We start from the raw sequence: 20,438 nt of genomic DNA on the forward strand, positions 1-20,438 counted from the left end.
AGCCCTGAGTTGGTCTCTGCGCTGACAGCATGGAGCCTGCTTGGGAATCTCTCTCTCACTCTCTGTCCCTCTCCCACTCATGCTCTTTGTCTCTGTCTCTCAAAATAAATAAATAAACTTCAAAAAAATAAAGTGGCCAGTCTCTTTAGTGGGTATCTGGTGGAAGCAGACCCGGAATGTCCACATCTTAATTTTAAAGAGAAGGCAAAGACCCTGATTTGTAGGTAAATCCAGATTTTTAAATGTGATCTGGAATTTTTAAAAAGCAAATTTTAAAGAGTTAAAGAAAATAGTTCGGTGGGTTGGATGAAGCCTGTGACTCATCAGTTTGAGAGCTCCTAGCAGCTCATCTAGGCACCCTGCTGTGAGGTGTTGGGAATTCAAAGGTGGGGTTTTTTTTGGTTTTTGTTTCTGTCTTTTAAGAAAGATCTTGGCTCTCAGGGCACCTGGGTGGCTCAGTTCGTTAAGTGTCTGACTTCAGCTCTGGTCATGATCTCACAGTTACTGGGTTCTGGCCCGGGGTCAGGCTCTGTGCTGACAGCTCAGAGCCTGGAGCCTGCTTCGGATTCTGTGTCTCCCTCTCTCTCTCACACACACACACACACGCGCACACACATTCTCTCTCTCAAAAATAAACCTTAAAAAAAAAAAGAGAAAGATCTTCAATCTCAAGGACTTTATGGCCTAATACATCAAACATGACTAGGCACCCATGTCTGTGTGTGCCCAAGAGAGACCAAGTCAGATGCAAGTTAGTGGTCAGGCAGGCTGGTCAGGGAACCATTCCAGAAAGATGGTATGCCAAGCTGTCTTGCTAGTTGAGCGACTCAACCAGGAACGTACAGGAAGGAGGCCCCGGGTCAGGTATCACCACGTGCTAAGGCAAGGAGGCCACAAGCAACCTAGCCTTCGGTTAAAGAAGCTGAGGTCGGGCAGAGCAGACTTAAGGGGGTGGGGGAGGGGGAGGTCCTCCCCATCAGACACGTCCAAGTCCAAGGCCGTGCAGTGAAGAGGGAAGACAGAAGAGTTAAGACTGAACTCGAAAGTACATGAAAGCCAGTTGCCTGTCTGGCAGTTCTTAGACACAGCTTCATAGTCTAGTGCAGCACGCAAATTCACTCAGCATCTGCTGGAAATTAGATGTAATTTCAAAGAAACCAGGAAGTAAGAATTTGCATTAAAATAGAAAACCTAACCCTCAGCATTAGGTAACTTGCTTCTCCTGGCTTCCTACTGTTTGACTCATTATTATGTCTGTGTGAAAAGGTGGGCTGGTGAGGTGAAAATTTGAATCCAAGTAGACTCCTCCATTGGAAGAGCGGCCCTGAGTCATCTCCGGATCTTTGTCAGGGTCACTATAAATTTAAATATGTAAATTTCCCCTAGTACAGAAGGGGGTCTCTAAAGTAAAGCATTTACTTTAGAAAATGAATGATTGTAAATTCTCTGCCCCTTTGAGAAGTACATGAACCTATTTAAAAGGTAAATAAGCCTCTAGCCCTTTTTACGACCCGGGAATGACCTGGGAGCAGTCTCTTTGAAATGTAATCACCAGGGAAGACAACATCCCCCTTCTGTAGGAGGACAGGAGTCTAACTTAGGCTCCTGGTTCCAAGTGGCAAACCCACCTCCTGTCACAAAGGTGTAAGTCTCAGGTCATGATCTCACGGTTCCTTTGGGTAATGCTAATTAGCTAACACAGATTTCCAGCTACCAATTGCCAAGGTGAGTGGAAGATGAACTCTGTATGTCAGATGGTGCCTCCAAGTCCTCTTACCTGAAACTAGTTATTCTGAGAACAGGTATGTGATAGAGTGATTCTGCTTAGCCGTGCAAAAGGGTGAAATTTCTTTGTCCTTTCAGTCTCTCAGTGGATTGATATGATGCACATCCTATTTCGCTTTAATGCTTTATTCAATGAGGAGACTCTTCTCTTTCTCTTCTGCTTGGGCAGAGATTTCTTCGAGTTGGCAGGAGATGTTTGTTTTTCATTTGATTTCCCCAACACCTGCCACCAAGGTTGGCTGAGTCTGTGTCTTCCAGCCCCGGGTCTGGTAAGCATCTAAATGCTCTGACTGACACAAGTGTGAAAAGTCTATTCACAACAGAGAGGAACATTATTTCAGGAAGGAGACGTACACGCTTGTCCCTGAAAGTGCTGCAATCAGAAGACATCATGGACTCCCCGCAGTGTTTTTGAAGGCAGTAGGTGGCATAGCGGCAGCCTGTCCTTAGACTATCTGGGCTGGCCTCTCCGTTTCCCTCATTTACTAGCTGCGATGCATCCGGCAAGGACTTGACCTCCTGGGGCCATAGTTTCCTTGCCTGCAAAATGGGAGAGAGAAAGCTATCTCATAGTACCTGCCTCATAGCACAGTGCTTGGCGTAGTAAAAAAAAAAAGGGGGGGGCCTCAAAAATTAATTAGGATTATTTAGCTACATCGTTACAAGATTTGTTATAGACAGAAACGCCTCTGAAACATAAAGATGAATAAAACAGAATTCCCATCCCCAGAGGCATTTACCATCTTAGAATATGATGAATCTGGGTTTAAACTAACCTTTCAGGAAAAAGAAAAACAGAAAGTCAACAGGTATTCTTAAAGGAGAGCAGAGACAGCCAGGAGGTATTGCCCTGATTGAGCTCCACATAACTATATAGTCTAATATTGAGTCTCATAGGTTTAAATTTGAAAAGACTTCTTCCTGAGCTAGTGTAACAGGAAAAAACAATTATTCTCAAAAGAAACGAAGGTATCCCCAACTTTGAAGCCAAAAGACTAAGAGACCCTGGCTCACACAGCCTGAGGGGATCCCCGGTTTTTCTCCCATCCAGACAATCCAATGGAGAGGATTTTTGTAAAATTATAATAGTAAATAAATATTGACAACGAACACTCTTAAAGCCAGTCAGACAATTCTTGCTTTCCGCTAAGCTTAAGGAGGTTCAATTGGCTTTGTTCCGTGCGCAGTAAGACAGAACTCGGAAGCCATCTTGGAAACAAAAGGGCTTCGGGGGCTGGGGGGTGGAGGAGGCGGTATCCAGGCAACCGGGAGGCGCGCGCCGCGTCGCGCAGCCGCACACCGGCGCACCCTGCTGCGTGGGCGGGGCTGTCCGGGCCATGGAAAATTACCGCGGCTGTTCTTAAAGGCACCGCTCATTGCGCACCCCAAGCCCCTGCAAGCCAAAACATGGAGTCTTCATTTTATCTTCCTAGAGGAACTAAAAATTCAGTTCAAGGTGTACAGGACTAGTCTATAATTAGGCAAATAATGTCGAAATGAATGCGCTTCCATATAACTAGGAAAAGGGGGGAACCCCCAAACCCCTGAAATACCTACTCTGGTGCAGAAAGAGCCACTAAACACCTGGGAACGGGAAGAAAGGAACAACTTTAGGGAAAAAAGTTGCATAGATTATGCAACAGGTTTAAAAATGATTCGGCTCTGAAGCAAAGGAAACCAATTTTTGACCAATGGATTGACAAATTAGAATACACTAAACATTACAAAAAAAAACAAGATAAACGTGTTTAAGACGCAACAGGATGGGTTCAGCGTGCATCAAAAATTTATCCTTTATAGGTCAGTTTTTACAGTAGAATAAATAGTCTATGAGATTTTTCCCGCTTCTTAGTCGTCAAAGAACTTTTTTCATGTTTGAAGCTATTATAATATACAAGGGATAGTTATTGCTCTTTCTTCTCTGAAAGAACAAATAACCTCATTCTCCTGGTTTTTTGCAACGTAAACATCTAGGGTATATTGTTAGACCTCTTTTTCAATTGTGAGTCACCGAGATCAGAACCCACAAAAACACAAACGGAGTCGGTCACTTAGGTTTATTTTACTCCAGCCTAATGGCCCCTCCGGAGCACTAGAAAGTCCTTTGAAGAGCGCCCCGCCAAGCAGGGGCCCAGGGTTTTTCTAGGAAGGGGCGAAGTTTCAGTTAGAGGAGGAGGCGAAGCCGCTGTACAGAAGCGGAAAGGGTGGGGTGCTTAATAGAATGCTGAAAAACAAGTTAACCTTTTGGTCACAACGTTCTTATCCAGTTACAGCTTAGGGACTCCCAGAGCCAGGTTAACTTGTAATCGTTTACCAGAATGGGGTTAGTGAGTAAACCGATGGTTGGTATGTTATCCTTAGGGTCCAGTTTGACCCGAGGGGGTTTTACATACCCCACTGATTTTATTACTCCAGTTAATCCTACACCGGAGTTTCATTGTCTAGGGGTAGGTAACTCCCTTGATTTAATATCAAGAGTTTTAGGGAGCCCACCCTTGATCTACTGTAGGCCATACGTTTGTTAATTATACAGGGTCCTATGGCCAGGGCTAGGAAAAAGATAATTAAAGGCCCAATTAAAGCAGAAATCAGGGTTGTTAGCCAGGGAGACCAATTGAATAGAGATTGGAACCAACCATTATTTGACTCTACTCGGTTATATTTGGTTAACAGATGTTGGTTTACTGTGGCGAGAGTTTCTCTTATTGTCCCTGATTTGTTGGCATAAAACAGCATTGTTCTCCCAGTGCTACACATAATCATCTCTCCATCAAAAAGAGCAAGTCTAGACCGAGTTGATTTTGGAGCACCATTCCAGCTAAGGAATCAACTTGGCCTTCCAAATGGGTTACAGACTGAGTTAAAGTCCTAGGTCTTGGGCTACTTGTTGGCTTAAGGACTTGAAATTTATGTCCTGTATTCCTAATGCTGAGGCGCCTAAGGCAGCTGATCCAGCAATGCCTGTTGCAGTTAGGACTGGGACTAGAACAGGCACTCTCTTTTAGCGATGTGTGCCCTGGGAGGCTAGGTAAGTGCGACCAGTGAGGCCGTCGTAAACTGTTATTTGGGGTATTATATGAGCTAAAATACAGAGGTCTGGGTGATGTTGGGGAAAGGTGATAGAGATGCAAGGGGTGAGATTCTCTGTGCATACTCACCATGAGTTACTGGGGGCTTCTACATAGGTGAGGTTACCGGAGGGACAGGGAAGGGGATGGAAAATGCGGAGGGGATCTAAGTAAAACTCATTTACATGTGGGCTTTTTAGACAGAGTCCCCGTCCCTGGATGTCCCCTATAGATAGTTGTTGCTTGTACCAGTTGCGAGTGGGAGCCGGGATTAAAGTCAAGTTCTGTGAGTAAAGTCAATTCCTACGTACAAAGCGGGCTGGGGACTTAAATACATCCAGCAATCCTCATTAAGACTGGGGTTAGATTGATTCAAAACCTGATACAAAACTTTTAAGGTGTTAAGATAAGGTCCTATGAGAGGCTGGGGCTTTAATACATTGATTTGAGTACTATTAGGCTCTGTGGGTTAATAAGCCCTAGGGCTGGTGGTTATTGCGAGCTAATTGATACGTGACTTGGGCCAATTGATACATGACTTGGGTCCCCATACAAACAGGGACTTCCTGTTGATACATGTCAACAGAAAGACTACAGTTATTAATGAACCAGTCTTATCTTTGTAGGGATGGTCGTCTTGAGGACTTTCCGTGACCTGTGTTGCCACCAACCATCTCAGTGTCTTCTCCAACCTTTGTGGGAGTATTTGGCCTCTTCCTCTGGGGAGTAGGACGGGTTCTCTGGTAGCGTGGGTTGAGGATGGAGGACCAGCTGCTCCATGTTTCCCACTGATTTGGGGGCAACTGCTTTTGCCTCTCTGTGGCCTGGTTTCCCAGGATTTCAAGGGAATTGCCTCGTCGATGCCTCCTGCAATGAATGATGGCCACCTTCTTGGGGCCCATATGGCCTCAAGCGGGCTTAAGATTTCCTCCTCATTTTTTTTATGGATTTTCCCTCTGACGTCGACAGTCCTCTATTTTTATATATTTCTCCATGGACATGTGGAGTAGCAAAGGCATAGCGACTATCTGTGTATATGGTTACCTTTTTATCTTTTCCGGCTTGTAGTGCTTGGGTTAGGGCAATTAACTCAGCCCTTTGGGCAGAATATCCTTGGGTAAATCTTGGGCCCATATGACCTGCAACTGGTGATCTACCACGCAGCTCTGGCGTATCGTTGTCCCTGAGAGATGAACCTGCTCCCGTCGGTGAAGAAAGTTTCAGTTGTGTCCAGGAGTGCCTGGTCGGTCAAATCGGGTCGTCCCTTCCTATCTCAAGACAGTCATGAATTGGTGGACCATCATTAGATTGTGGCTGAAGAGGAGCAGGATTGAGTCCCGTTACCTGCTGGAACTTGAGCCTGGGCTGATCCAACAGTTGGCCCTGGTATTGAAGAAGTCGGGCATTCGAGAGCCATCTATGGGGGGAGCTGTGGAGTAGAGGTTCTACCGCATGCAGTGCAGTGTGATAACCGTGAACGTCTGGCCATATGTGAGTTAGTCAGCCTCTTTCTTCCTTTTAAGTTTAGGGCACTCCTGTCTGTGATGTCCTTTTTCTTTGCAGTATGCACATTGGTCCTTTGCAAGGGGGTGGGGAGTGTCTTGATGGCCCCTTTCTCTTTCCCTTTTGTGGGGGTCATAAGTCCTTTGTCTGACAGAGCTGCAGTGATTGCCTTTCCCAACTTTTTGGCGAATCTTTCCTCTGGGTTTCCCGATTATGGAAGACTCTCATAGCCATGCTCATAAGCTTATCCCTATTCTCCCCATCAAAACCCTCTAACTTTTGTAACTGTTCACGAATATTTGGGGCTGAATGGGCAACGAAGCCTAAATTAATCACCTTTCAATTTTTCAGGGGCCTCCGGGTCTATAGAGCTATAGGTCTGGTATGTCTCCAGAAGTCTCTCCAGAAGGGCAGCAGGGGATTCCTCAGGTCCCTGTAGGACCTCGCTTACCTTTGACAAATAGGTAGGCTTGCGAGTGGCACCCCTGGGGCGGGCCAGGAGATGCTGGTGGTAGTTGGTGAGTGATCGCCTATGTGCTGACGAATTGTAGTTCCAATCTGGGCGTGCTGAGGGTATTTCCTCTTCCAGGCGGGCATACTGAGCCGCCTGGAGGGCCGTCCCATCTGTGCCCAGGACTGTGCGGTGGATATGGTTGAAGATACCCTAGCGCTCTTCAGAGGTCAACAGGACCTGCAAGAGTTGTTGACAATCATCCCAGGCAGGGAAGTGAGTGTGAAAGACAGATTCTAGCAGTAAAAGGAGGGCTCGTGGCTTCTCAGAGAATGTGGGGTTTTGAGGTTTCCAATATAAGTCACTTGTGGTGAAGGGGACATAAACATATCTATTCCTGTCAATGGCCTCCCGTAGGGGTAGGTGGGGAGTAGGCAGGGGCAGAGCCTACTGAGGGCCATAGGGGAGTCTGGTAGGAGTATGGGGGGGAGTGATGAGAGGTTCCTGGAGAGGGATGGGGGAGAGAGGGAATGGGGGTCTACGGGATGGGGCGAGGGGGATGATGGATTCGAGAGAGACAATGGTGGGGGGCACCTGGGTGGCTCAGTCAGTTAAGCATCCAACTTCGGCTTAGGTCATAATGGCATGGTTTGTGGGTTCAAGCCCTGCGTTGGGCTCTGTGCTGACAGCTCGTTCTTTGTCTCTCTCTGTCTCAAAAATAAATAAACATTTAAAAAATTTTTAAAAAGAGAGAGACGGCAGAGTTGAGGAATCGGGGGATGGAGGGCAGGGAGGGGCCCAACCAGAGCAGTCAAGGAAATCTTCTACCAGAGAGGTAAGGACAGGTTTTACCTCAGGTTGTGGAGAAAACGTGGGTTTCTTCGCTGTTACTAAAACCCTGCAACTAGTTTGTTTGTTTGTTTGTTTTGTTTTATTTTTGAGAGACAGCACGAGCAGGAAAGGGTCAGAGAGAGAAGGAGACACGGAATCTGAAGCAGGCTCCAGGCTCCGAGCTGTCAGCACAGACAGCTGAAGCCCGACGCTTAACTGACTGAGCCACCCAGGTGCCCCAACCCTGCAACTAGCAGTTGGTTGTTCATACGCCTGTGTCCAAATACCGACGTAAGGAAAATTGGTCAGGTGCCCTGGGTTGCCTGTCACCACCTGCCACACAGCTTGACAAACTGAGGGCTCAAAGGTACCTTCTGGTTCCAAAAGTTGGCCATTCCTATTCGCAGAGGGGCTGCAACCTGCCCCTAGAGAACTTGATCCCATATTCATCCGCCCCTCCAGGCAAATAGATGGCTTTAAAGTTGGTGAGAAAACACTCTAGAGGTGTGTAGATTTTTGACCCTGAACTGCCCATTTGACTGAAGACAAAGTTGAACGAAGCACAAGAAGACTGGCAAAAATGAAACAATCAAAGATGTGATGTGGATGAGAAACACAAGTTGTATCAAATTCCCGGACCAATGTCTTGGCCGGAATGGTTGGCGAGGTCTCAGGCTCATCAGCCTCCTCTAAACCAACCATCCCCAAACTGGTAGTGACTGGCACAAACCTTACATCCAGAGATGCTGGAAAAAAGACCTAGACCCGTCTCCTAGATCGCAGCCTAGTGCCAAGGCCTGACTGAAAGGGGTTTCTCCTCTCGGGATCTCACTGGGGCCTCCGAAAATGTTAGAGGGGCGCCTGGGTGGCTTAGTCGGTTAAGATCCGGCTTTGGTTCAGGTCATGATCTCGCGGTTCGTGGGTTCGAGCCCCGCGTTGAGCTCTGTGCTGACAGCTCAGAGCCTGGAGCCTGCTTCAGATTCTGTGTCTCCCTCTCTATCTGCCCCTCCCCAACTCATGCTCTGTTTCTCTCTGTCTCAATAATAAATAAACATTAAAAAATAAATGAAAAAAAGTTAGACCTCCTTTTCCATTGAGAGTCACCGAGAACAGAACCCACGAAAACACAAACGGAGTCGGTCACTTAGGTTTATTTTAGTCCAGCCGGCCAGCCCCTCTGGAGCACTAGGAAGTCCTTTGAAGAGCGCCCCGCCAAGCAGGGGCCCAGGGTTTTTCTAGGAAGGGGCGAAGTTTCAGTTAGACGGGGAGGCAAATAGGTTGTACAGAAGCGAAAAGGGTGGGGTGCTTAACAGAATGTTGAAAAACAAGTTAACCTTTTGGTCACAATGTTCTTATCCAGTTACATGTTAGGGACTTCCAGAGCCAGGTTGCTCAACTTGTAATGGTTTGCCAGAATGGGGTTAGTGAGTAAACCGATGGCTGGTATTTTATCCCTAGGGTCCAGTTTGACCCGAGGGGTTTTACAATATTCTACTACACTCCGTAGCTCTGAATTTATTCCCCTTACCGAGCTATATTTGCTACAAGCCATCCTGGAAACATGGGAGTGCAAAAGAAATACTGGCTCTTGACTTATCGAATGTCTGTTCAGTCCATTTTAAAATATGAAAGATGTTCCTTCACTCTGTTCCTTGTCTGTTGGTTTGCAGGGTGGTAGTTGGCTTTTGTTTTGTTTTTTTAAAGTTAACAGTTTCTTTTCCTTTTTAAATTTTTTTATGTCTTTATTTTATTTTGAGAGACAGAGATAAAGAGCAAGCAGGGGAAGGGGCAGAGAGAGAGGGAGACAGAAGCAGGTTCCAGGCTCTGAGCTGTCAGCACAGAGCCCAACGTGGGGCTCGAACCCATGGACTGTGAGATCATGACCTGAGCTGGAGTTGGATGTTTACCTGACTGAGCCACCCTGGCTCCCTGGCTTTTCTTTTGTAAGCTGCTATCAGGCATACCCATTCACTCCTGTACTCAGGCTCCGACTGCAGAAATTAGTGTCAGAATGGGTCCTTAGGAAATGTGGAGGTTGTGTTTCAGGCTTATCGTGCCCCTGGCAAATAGATTTTCCACTCCAGGACTGAGCCATATTCCTTACGCTTTTGTACCTTATTAAGTCACATTACATCTTCACCCCTAGCCCTTTTTGAAATGTCCCCTTTTCCCCTCTGAATGTAAATTCTGTCACATTCCAATCGCCGCTTTTTAGTAATTTTTGATGGATGTTTGTGGTTTTTTCCAGATCTCACAGCTGTGTTATTTGAGTACTAAGCAATTTTTTTTGCATGAGTTTAGACACGTAGGACAATGTTTAGCCTATAATTTTCAATTTGAGATGCTAAAGAAGAGAGGACACTTGTGACATTATCTTACCTTATAGAACCACAGGGAAAACTAATTACATGTAAGAGAAAGGTGTGTGGTGTAGAGTTGTCAGTCACTTCCAAGCTGCAGGGGAATGTGATTTAATGTCAGGGGAAATGTTCCTTTGAAACAAAAATATGTGCAGGTGCTGCTGGGGTCTGCATTTTTGGCCTAGGAGATAATTTACTACGGCTAAGAGACTGAAATCTAAAAATGCCCGTGTCTGATGATATGCTGTCTAACTTTTTTAAGCAGTCTTGTGGAAAGCCTGGTTTGTAATAATCCTTAACGGCTGCTGAGTTGGCTAGTAGAGGTGCTAGCCCTTGGTAGTGTGGCTCTTGCCTTCCTCCACAGGGAAGTGGCATTTTACAACCCGAACAGCTTTTCCAGAAAGTTGCTAAAGGTTTCTAACTTCGGAGAGCAGACCTGATGCCCTACCACGCTGGGACATAATCTCCGTTTAGAGATGGAAAGAAAATATACAGAAAGTTCAAATGCAAAGAGTCACATGGATTTTCCCTCTCAGATCCAGTTGTACTATTTAGTGGCTAAGAGTCTAAAGTACTATAAATTAGAATTTAACTCTGATGGTTTAAAATAAAGGTGTTTTGGAAGGAAGCAACGTTGTTAAATGTGTAAAATAAAACTATTAAGTGAGTTGGAAAATTTGGGTTGTTTATTTAACAAATATGATAAGGCTGCACAGTTCATACAATTCTCGAAGAAGAATCAACTGGGTCTGAACACAGGAAGACAGGATTTTAGAATTTGGACTTTGTGGTAGGGTTGCCAGATAAAATACAGAATATTCATTCACATTTGAATTTCTGATACACAATGAATAATTCTTTTAGGGGTTTAGATTGGGACATAATGACACTAAAAATATTGCGTTTCCTGGATATTCAAATTCAACTTGGCAACTTGCATTTCTATTTGTTAAATCTGGCAATCCTATTTTTTAAAATCTCGATTTATTTTGAGAGAGACACAGTGAGTGGGGGGAGGGGCAGAGAGAGGGAGAATCCCAAGCAGGCTCCACACTGTCAGCACAGAGCCTGATGTGGGGCTCAAACTCACTAAACTGTGAGATCACAGCCTGAGCCAAAACCAAGAGTCAGACAGTTAACTGACTGAGCCACCCAAGTGCCCCTGGAAATCCTACTTTAAGGGACCTAAAAAGGACACGTTTAATTAGGTTTCTCTACCAGCATTAGAGTGATAAGGACCACTTAAAGCTCCCTGTTCAAAATGCCAGGCTGAGGTGTGACATATGACCCACAGCACACAACTATGTTGCTGCAAATAAGTAACAGATGGCTGTCACATACAGCTCATCAAAATATCATGAACCCTTACTATTCCCTTTTTCATTCACCCATTCATGCAACAATTAGTTCTTGAGTCCTTCTATGCATCAGGCATAAATCCCAGGACCAGTAAGATGAGCAAGAGTAAAAATCCTTGTCTTAGAAGAGTCCTTACTTTTGTCAAGTGAACTAACATGTGAACTGATAGTTGCAGTCAATGACTAGTGATCACAAGTCTGATCAGTGAGCCATGGGAACATCAAGTTATCTGACCTAAGCAGGGGAAAACCAGCCAGGTTTCAAAGGGGAAGTGCTTCTGGAAGATGGCTGCGCTCACCAGTGTTCAACAGCGTGAAGAGGAAGGGACTTAGAAGGAGACTACTGAGCCGGCGAAGTAAGAAAAGGACATTAGTAGAGGAATATACGCCAGGCAAGGAGTGTGAAGAGACTGGATAAAACACACACACACACACACACACACACACACACACACACAACAGGACAAACCAACGACAATGAAAAAAATAACAACCCCATGAGAACCAGGTGTAGCTGGAAATGTCGGATAATGCAGGGTGGGGCCAGATTATTAAGGCGAGTCTACAAGAACTCAAGTTCTCCTTTGGGCAACCAGAATAGGATCAGGACAGTGGTGGGAGAGACCCATGCTAGACTTTTTCAAGTCACTAGAAAAAAGAAAAAGTGTGTGTGTGTGTGTGTGTGTGTGTGTGTGTGTGTGTGTGTGTGCGCGTGCATGTGTATCATCTGGGGGCTGGACCTAAAAAACAATACAATTTTGGGGCATCTGGGTGGCTCAGTCGGTTAAGCGTCTGACTTCAGATGAGGTCATGATCTCATGGTTCGGAATTCGAGTTTTAGCCCCGCATCGGGCTCTGCACGGACAGCTCAGAGCCTGCTTGAGATTCTCTTTCTCTCTCTCTAAACAAGCAAACAAACCAATGAATACAGTATCAATCCTACCCTCTACATGATCTTGGTTTTCTAGAGAAATCAGTCTCATAGGCAGTTATGTTCAATACAGTGGGGTGAATTACATTCAAAACACCTGGGCAAATCGGAAGTAGGAAGGAAGGAGAAACAGGCAGGGAAGGGAGGGAGAGGGCCAGCCATGGCTTCCCAAAAGAACAGATGCTTGGAATTAAGGTATTTTTTTTAATTTAAAGAAAATGTAATATTTTATGGAAATGGTTAGTCATTTTCCCAGTGGAACAACAACAACAACAAAAATATACAGTGAAAAGAAAATCTTCCCTCACTCAGACCCTTGACTGACCATCAGAGGCAACTACCACCATTACATCAATATAAATCTAATGTAAATGTACCACCTCTTCTTTTTAGACATCTCAGCTTTTTATATCTTGATTTTTAAATTTTTTATTCATTTTTTGAAATATAGAGAGACAGAGTGTGAGTGGGCAAGGGGCAGAGAGAGGGAGACACAGAATCTGAAGCAGGCTCTAGGCTCTGAGCTATCACCACAGAACCCGATGTGGCCCTCGAACTCACAAACCATGAGATCATGACCTGAGCAGAAGTCGGATGCCCAACTGACTGAGCCACCCAGGTGCCCCTATATCTCGATTTTTTCCTGTAACAATAGATTTTGGAAGTCAGTACCTGTGGATCTTCTCACTTCTCTTTAATAGTCCTGTAGTATTTCCTTATATGGACAAATCAGAATTTTTATATTGGTGCTCTCTTGGATATGTAGGGTTTTACAATATTTTTCTATCACAAATAGTATTTTTATTTACATTCCCGTTTTTTTTTTTTTGCATTCATAGAAATAGAATTCCTGGATCCATAAGTTGGCGCATTTAAATGTGGATGACTTTTGTAGAAACTTCCCTTCAAAGAAGTTACATCGGTTTATACTTTCATCCTCCTGATATTAAGGTTTGAGTTTTGATGAATAAGTAGGAGTTTGCCAGGCAGATGAAAGAGCTAAGGGTGTATTTAAAGGACAGAGTGGTACAAGGGACAGCGAGCAGCTCAGGGCACTAGGCAGGACAGCTACAGACTGGTTAGGAAGCAATTGGTCAGAGGAGAATGAGGAATGGAGTGCAGGTAGAAGACGGATCCAAGAAGTAGAAGGGTTAATAATCAGTGCCTTCCACTAAGAGCGTATCTGTGCCAGGCACTGTGCTCAGCACTGTGTACAGCCCATCATTTACTTCTCACAACAACGGAAGAGATAGCTCCGATTTCCAGGGACGGAAGCTTTAGCTCAGAGATGTTACTCTGGTCAAGGTCACAGTTTGTAAATGCCACAGACCTCGAACCCAAATTCAGCTAGGTCATTATCACTGGTCCATGGAGCCTTGAAAGCATGAGAACTTTAGGGCTATTTGATATGGGGGAGAGGAGATCGGGGGGAGACTAGAAGATAATAATGCATTGGTTGACAGACTCTGCTGGAATGTGCCCGCAACTTGCCCCGACAGACTTCAGGGCCTAAAGTCTAGGACGAGAGACAACCCAGACCCCTCTGTTATTGCAGGAAGGGCCGACTTGAGGGGTTGGTTTACAAGACTTCTGCCTTTCATCGCTGGACACTAACTGTGCCTGAGAGTAAAATCTGGGTGTTTTCAAGAATAAAGAATATTAAATAAGTATTACAAAAATATATTTATTCTTCTCCTCCTCTTTCTTCTTCCTACTCTCAGACCCCTTCTTCCTTTCTATCAGTAGCAAATTTTAAACTTCAGTTCCAAGGAGACAGGTTGCTAAGAGCTGTATGGCTCCCCAAAGATGCTCAAAGTCCATTGTCCCTTAAAAGAGCTAAAATGTAAAATATTCACCCATTTGCTGTCTTGGGTATCATCTATGAAACACAAATGATAAAATGAAAAAAATCTAGAGCTGTTTTTAAAAGGACTGGAGTGAACGTATCTCTGACAACAGGTTTTAATTTCAGATACACAGTGCTGGTATAATAAAAAAATCTTCACATATTTACTGCTGTTTATCTATAGATTCAGACAGACTCTTGAGTCTCAAAAACGATAGTCCTTAAGTAGAGATAAGCCGCTGCACTGAGGCACTGTCACCAAAAGGAAGACTTCTAGCATAACGATGATTGCCATATACGTTAGCTCTTCAAGTCCCCAAATCTGTTGGAATAAATATTAACAAACTGTGTCCTTTATTCTAGTGCAGCGGCTCTTATTTCAAGTTAGGTATTTAGGACTTCATTTAAAGAGAGATTAGGGTTGTTTCAAGTGTACGGATGAAGAGAACGGACACTGCCCCAGGAAAGAGCTGTCACGAGATAATTGTGACATGACCACGGAATGGCTGCGGATTGGTATGTCTCCATTATGCATACATTTGTCTAATTCTGTTATATTTCTCCGTATTCTCCAAGGGCTCTTTAGGGAGAAGAATGTGGCAAACTGGTTAATTTTGGAAGAATAGTCGACGCAGAATAGTTTCCTTTTATTTTTTTAATAAAGCTTATTTATTTTGAGAGAGAGGGTGTGCACATCCCTGTGGGTGGGGGAGAGAAGAGAATCCCAAGTAGGTGCCATGCTCAGCACACAGCCCGACGTGGGGATCTGTCACGGGAACTGTGAGATTGTGCTTGAGCCAAAATCAAGAATCGGACGCTTAACCAACTGAGCCGCCCGGGGGCCCCCAGAATGGTTTCCTGGATAGGAGTATCTCAGTTGTCATCACACTGAGCTGCAGAAATCTTAGAACTACTGGGTTTCGTCACCTTGCTTCCAACAGAGGTGTTTTTCCTGTCCCCGTGGTTAAAGGTCTAGCAGTATATACAGCCACAACAAAACCACCGGAAACAACAAATAAAATACGATATATGATGGTCAGAGGCCTTTAAACTAAAACCCCACAGTCCCTCAGTTCGTTTACTTTATAATGAGAACTACAAAGTTGATATACTTGCCTCAAGAAAGAAAACTTCGGCAATTAATTTCTTTTTGTGTCACATTTATACATAGAAACGAAGCAGTTCCAAGGAAAAGAGGTTTCTGTATTTTTAACAGTGAAAGGACGGACGCCTTTTAAATGTTTAACTTAAACATCTGGTATGTATTAGACACGCACCCGTATCAAAACCAGTGTGCCAAGAATAAATGATTTACAATCAAAACAAATAAATTAAGAAGAGAGCAAAGGAAGCACAAGAGATGGGATTTGACTTCAGGTGGCAGGCTGACGCACAGTAATTACAAGGCTCAAGATGTAATGCCATTAACTCCACAGTTTGGAGAGGCAAATATATACCAACAAACCTTAAAAAGCTCAGAGTCATTGTAAACCTTACTTTTCAAAATCTGTAAAGCTTTTTGTACATAAGTATTGGTGTATTACTTACAAGGGCAGAAATCGGCAAACAAATTTGGTGTTCAATACTAAGTACTTAATGGTTAATTCACCTGATAGAATATAATGTAGGCTCTAAAAATCATTAACATTCTTTTTTTGACCTAAGAAAATGTACATTATACATGGCTAAATACAAACCGTGAGTTGCAAAATTAGGGATGGTATTACATTAAGACAAATACAGACCATTTGTTTAACAGTGGTTACACCTTGAGAGTGGCATTCTGGGTGATACTCTTTTCTTTATATTTTTCTGTACTTTTCATGTTTCCCACTGAGCATAATTCACTCTATTATCATAAACTAAAGCAGTATCTAGTTAAAAGTAAAGGCACCAAATTGTACACACAACATAATCCGCCCAAAACGAACTTAAATTTATGTCTTGAAGAAGTATCTCTGAATTATTGGAGTACAGATTCTTTTAGTTCTTTCTAATTTTTTCAGATAAAAAAATCAAATTTGCTGTAACATTTTATTCTAAAATTTAAAGCCCATTTTCTCCTTTTAACAGGCGGGAAGTGCCAATGAAATTCTTGGAGGCGAACGACTTAAGGGCTGAGGATACTCTCTAATTCTTGTGCTCAGTGCTTTTTGCAGGAAAATGTTGCCCAAGATCTGAACCCTGTGTACAAAAGGAGACATAAAAGGTGGTAATCACTGCAAAACACAAAGACCACATGGGGCAGGCTCCTTTAGACGACAAGCTTATTAAGGAAGTTGCATTCTTTTCCCAGGCTGAAGGGAGCGAAGGTCCTTAACCCTTCAGGTGAAAAGAATCCTTTGGAAACAGTCCAGCCCTGTTTTGCAAAATGATGGCCGGAGTCTGCAGTGAAATCTTGGAAGGCATGGCTACAAAAAGGAGGGATAAAGGGAAATTCTCTCAAACCTCTGCTTGCGTCAGAAATCCGCATTTAAGCCTTAATAAAGGCCTGGAACCTCCTTCTTCCCCTCTTGACCACATTATGCCGTTGCTAGTCTGTCACTTAACAGCGACGCAGTTTTGGTCACAGCACAAGCGTAAAAAACCACACAGAGAGGGAGGAAACCAAAAAGGCTCCTTTATAAACCAATGTCTTTCCTGAGCTTTGTCACTGTAGTGTACCCTCCTTTGGGGTCCTTAGTACATTCAGAAAGTTTTACTAATTAAACCTCCCAAAACCTTTGGGAAGGAAGTTTTATTATATAAAAGCAAACAACTCCGCCCTCCTCCCCCAGTCACATCATTTCAGAGACTTGCTAAATGACTTCACAAATTACCAAGAATGAGCATCTCCAAGCAGGAGGACAAATTTACCAACCCCGCCCCCCCCAAACTGTCACATCATTTCAGATATTTACTAAAGGACCTCACAAACTACCAAGAACGAGAGCATCTAAACGCAGATTAGGGAGACACATTTATAAATAAAGCCAAAGACAAACGTCTCCTTTATTCTAAATATAACATCATGAGCAGCATGGCTTGTGTTAACTATTTTTACCCAAACTGGCTCCCTTGCATCTCAATCTCATGTAAAGTAAAAACGCGAGGGAGGAAAATCGGGTTGGGGGCGACTGTCCAGAAAGAGGCCGAATGGCACAGTCTTCCAGCTCCAGATCCACGCACAAGAAAAGGGAAGCTGCAGGCCTTTCTCAAAAAGCCATGAACATTAAACGACTTTGCCTTCCTTCCTTATTTCCTGCAGTGATAATTCACAACCACCCACATCTACATTTCTCTTTCTGAAAACGTGACCAAGCTGGATGCCAGAGAACAGAGCTTCGGCCTCTGCCACACACTCGGGGTCCAGGGCAGCTCCCGCATACACAATGGGCACACTCATTCCTACCACACTTGGACAGGGACGGGAGGCCACTTTAACGCTTAAAGCACGGATATTTTTTCCTTTTCTAACAGGAAAGAGGCAGTTCGAACTCTGAACAAAGGCTGGAAACGTAATCAAAACTGCTGGAAAGAGATGAGGGACTGCACTTCGAGCCAACTAGGACTCGCCTGGCTCCATCCACCGCCCCTAGCCTCGCCCTCAGGAAGAAAACGCCCCAGAAGGGCGTTGCTGCTGTCCTAGTTCGTTGGGAGCAGCGAACGCAGGTACAAACAACAACAACAAATCCATAAGCCCCAAGGCAAAAAGGCAAACCCCCCACAAAAACCAACCGGGACTGTGCCTGCAAAGCAGGTCAGCGGCTGCACGCGAATGCGCCGCAGTGACCTTGGGGGAGGCCCGGGCCTGACAGCCTACCGCGGCTGCTCGGCGCCCAGTGCAGAACAGACACAGCGGATGCAGCGTGACAAAGGGACAGAACACTGCTCCGCGACCTCCTTCCCACGTCCGCCCTGTCCAACGAACGCCAACTCCCTTTAAATGGACCCGAGAAATCAAGGGCGCCCAGCGGACCCCGCCCCCCGCCGCCGCCATCTTGTTGTTTTTTCCAGTTCCTCCCGGCCGCGCACGTGGCGCGTCGCTGCGGAAGCCAAGGTGCCGCCCCCACTTCCGGCCAGACCGGTTCCAGCCGGCCGCGGCCCGCAGACGCGCGACTGCCCCCTGGCGGGCGGCCGCTCCCGGCCCCGCCCGCCCCCGCCGCCATTTCCTCCCTTGCCGGCCGCACGTCCGCTCGCGCGCAAACAATCCCGAGAGCGGCCGGGCGCGAGTGGGCGGGGCTGCCGGCGGCGCCCTATCCTGTGCGCCCACGTTGCGCTTGAGTTCAATCGAGGTCTGCGGCATCCTTGCGCGCAGTTTGGACCGTAGGCGCCATGCAGTTGCCTGGAGGGGTTAGGGTGCGCGGTGCTCTGCTCGGTGTACCTGAAGGCTTTGAAGCAGGAGCCCCCACCGCGGAGTTCGGATGTGGCTGCCCCAGGGCCCGCCTGCCCCCGCGGTGGGGGCTCCCGCTCGCGGGCCCCGGGAGATCCGCCCCCCTGCCGGCTGCCCCACGTCTCTTCGGCGCTTCCTTTCTTGAGCATGTGCTAAGACGGAGGCCGTGCACGTGCTGCCTCTGGCGTAACCTAGAAGCGGACTTTGCCATGGGAGTTACTCCATTTATTAAGAAATAACACTGAGGGTCAGAGAATGACTTGCGCCGGTGGCAGAACTTGCAGTTGTCATCACAGGCATCTGAGTTCCCGCTCTGCCGGGAGGCCCCCAAGGGACCCCCTGATCAGCTCCTGCAGCTTAAGGAGCTGGTTGGAGATGCACTTGCTGCGGCCTCCACCAGTCTTCCTAAATTGGAAACTGGGGGAGGTAGCAAACAGTCTGTATCAACAAGCATTGAGTGTGAGGCATGCTAAGGACCCCTGGACCCCCAGGCTTTTTAAGGGTAGGGGAAGGAAAACTATTGCGAGCTGTCTCCAGGCCACACTATGGCTAGGTATTTTTGAAATTCTCTGATGTAATCTTCCCGTCGCCCTTTTACTGGGGAGGAATGCTAACATTGGTATAAAATGGCACAGGCGTTATGTGGGCCGTTTGCTTGTAACATATATGCGTAAAATATCCCTGGAAGGATATCAAAAAGTCAATTTTTTAACCTCCAAGAAAAGGGAGGTAGGTTGCTGGGCGCGGTTACTGAGTTGGGACCATTTTTCTGTAAATCTTCGTAGCTTTTGAATTTCAATCATATGAATTGGACTTATTCCAAATAAAATTAAATAGTTAAGAATTATACACAGAACAGTATTAAGAACAGAAACCAGAATTTGAAGTCAAGTGTGACTGGCTGCAGATTACATTCCATGTGCCCTACTGAGTACACATGAAAAACTTTTTTTAAAATTTATTTTTATGTTTTATTTATTTTTGAGAGAGAGAGATCACAAGGGGGAGAAAGGCAGAGAGAGAGAGAGAGAGAGAGAGAGAGAAAGAAAGAGAGAGAATCTGAAGGAGACTCCAGGCTGAGCCACCCAGGCACCCCATGAAAAACTTTTAAACATGAAATGCCCTATACTTTTGAGGTCTTGTATTAATAACAAAATACTAATTTGTTAGAAATTTAATTTCTGTTGTAAACATTCGAATGATGATTGTGTCTCAGTCTGGTTTCTATGTGGCACGTTGTATGTTGCATAACAGTCTCATTTTCATTACTAATAACAGCAATAAAATGACCACAGAACAGACTGTAAATGAAATATAAAGCCTCTGAGGAATATTGGTATAGAATTAATTGATAATTGCAAAGAGATTTGAGCCCCTTTACTGAAGATGAATGTGAAAAGACAAACTGCTCTTATTCCCAAGACTGATGATCACTGTGAAAAATTTTATTGGTGTATTTATGTGTTTATTAGGTTCAATTTACAATGATATATGTATAAATAATGCTGCTTATTTTTACACAGATCTATACAGGGGTTGGGAGACTGTCATTTTTCTGTTACACTTTGTTGGAAATTGCAAAGACAGTTCAGAGCTGTGTGACTTTTTACAATTTTCAATTTAACTTTTTTAATGTTTATTTATTTTTGAGAGAGAGGGAGAGAGCTCAAGCAGAGGAGGGGCAGAGAGAGAGAGAGAGAGCTCAAGCAGAGGAGGGGCAGAGAGAGAGGGAGAGGGAGAGACACAGAATCCAAAGAAGGCTCCAGGCTCTGAGCTATCAGCACGACCCCGACTTGGGGCTCCAACCCATGGGCTGTGAGATCATGCCCTGAGCTAAAGTCCAACATTTAACCTACTGAGCCACCCAGGCACCCCAGGGCTGTGTGACTTTAGGCAAGTTTGTTTAACGTCATAGTGCTTCAATGTGCTCATC

General features: G+C 45.1%; 1 long non-coding RNA gene across 1 annotated transcript; it reads right to left on the reverse strand.

Moving 5' to 3' along the window:
* Nucleotides 1–693: 693 nt before the first annotated feature.
* Nucleotides 694–2,964, reverse strand: LOC115301730. The gene is made up of 3 exons (XR_003913264.1): nt 2,897–2,964; nt 1,778–2,325; nt 694–1,126 (listed from the first exon to the last, which is right to left on the reverse strand). It is a non-coding gene; the product is annotated as an uncharacterized LOC115301730 (long non-coding RNA).
* Nucleotides 2,965–20,438: the final 17,474 nt, after the last annotated feature.

Source organism: Suricata suricatta, chromosome 9 (genome assembly GCF_006229205.1).
Source record: "Suricata suricatta isolate VVHF042 chromosome 9, meerkat_22Aug2017_6uvM2_HiC, whole genome shotgun sequence".
Classification (NCBI taxonomy): Eukaryota; Metazoa; Chordata; class Mammalia; order Carnivora; family Herpestidae; genus Suricata; species Suricata suricatta.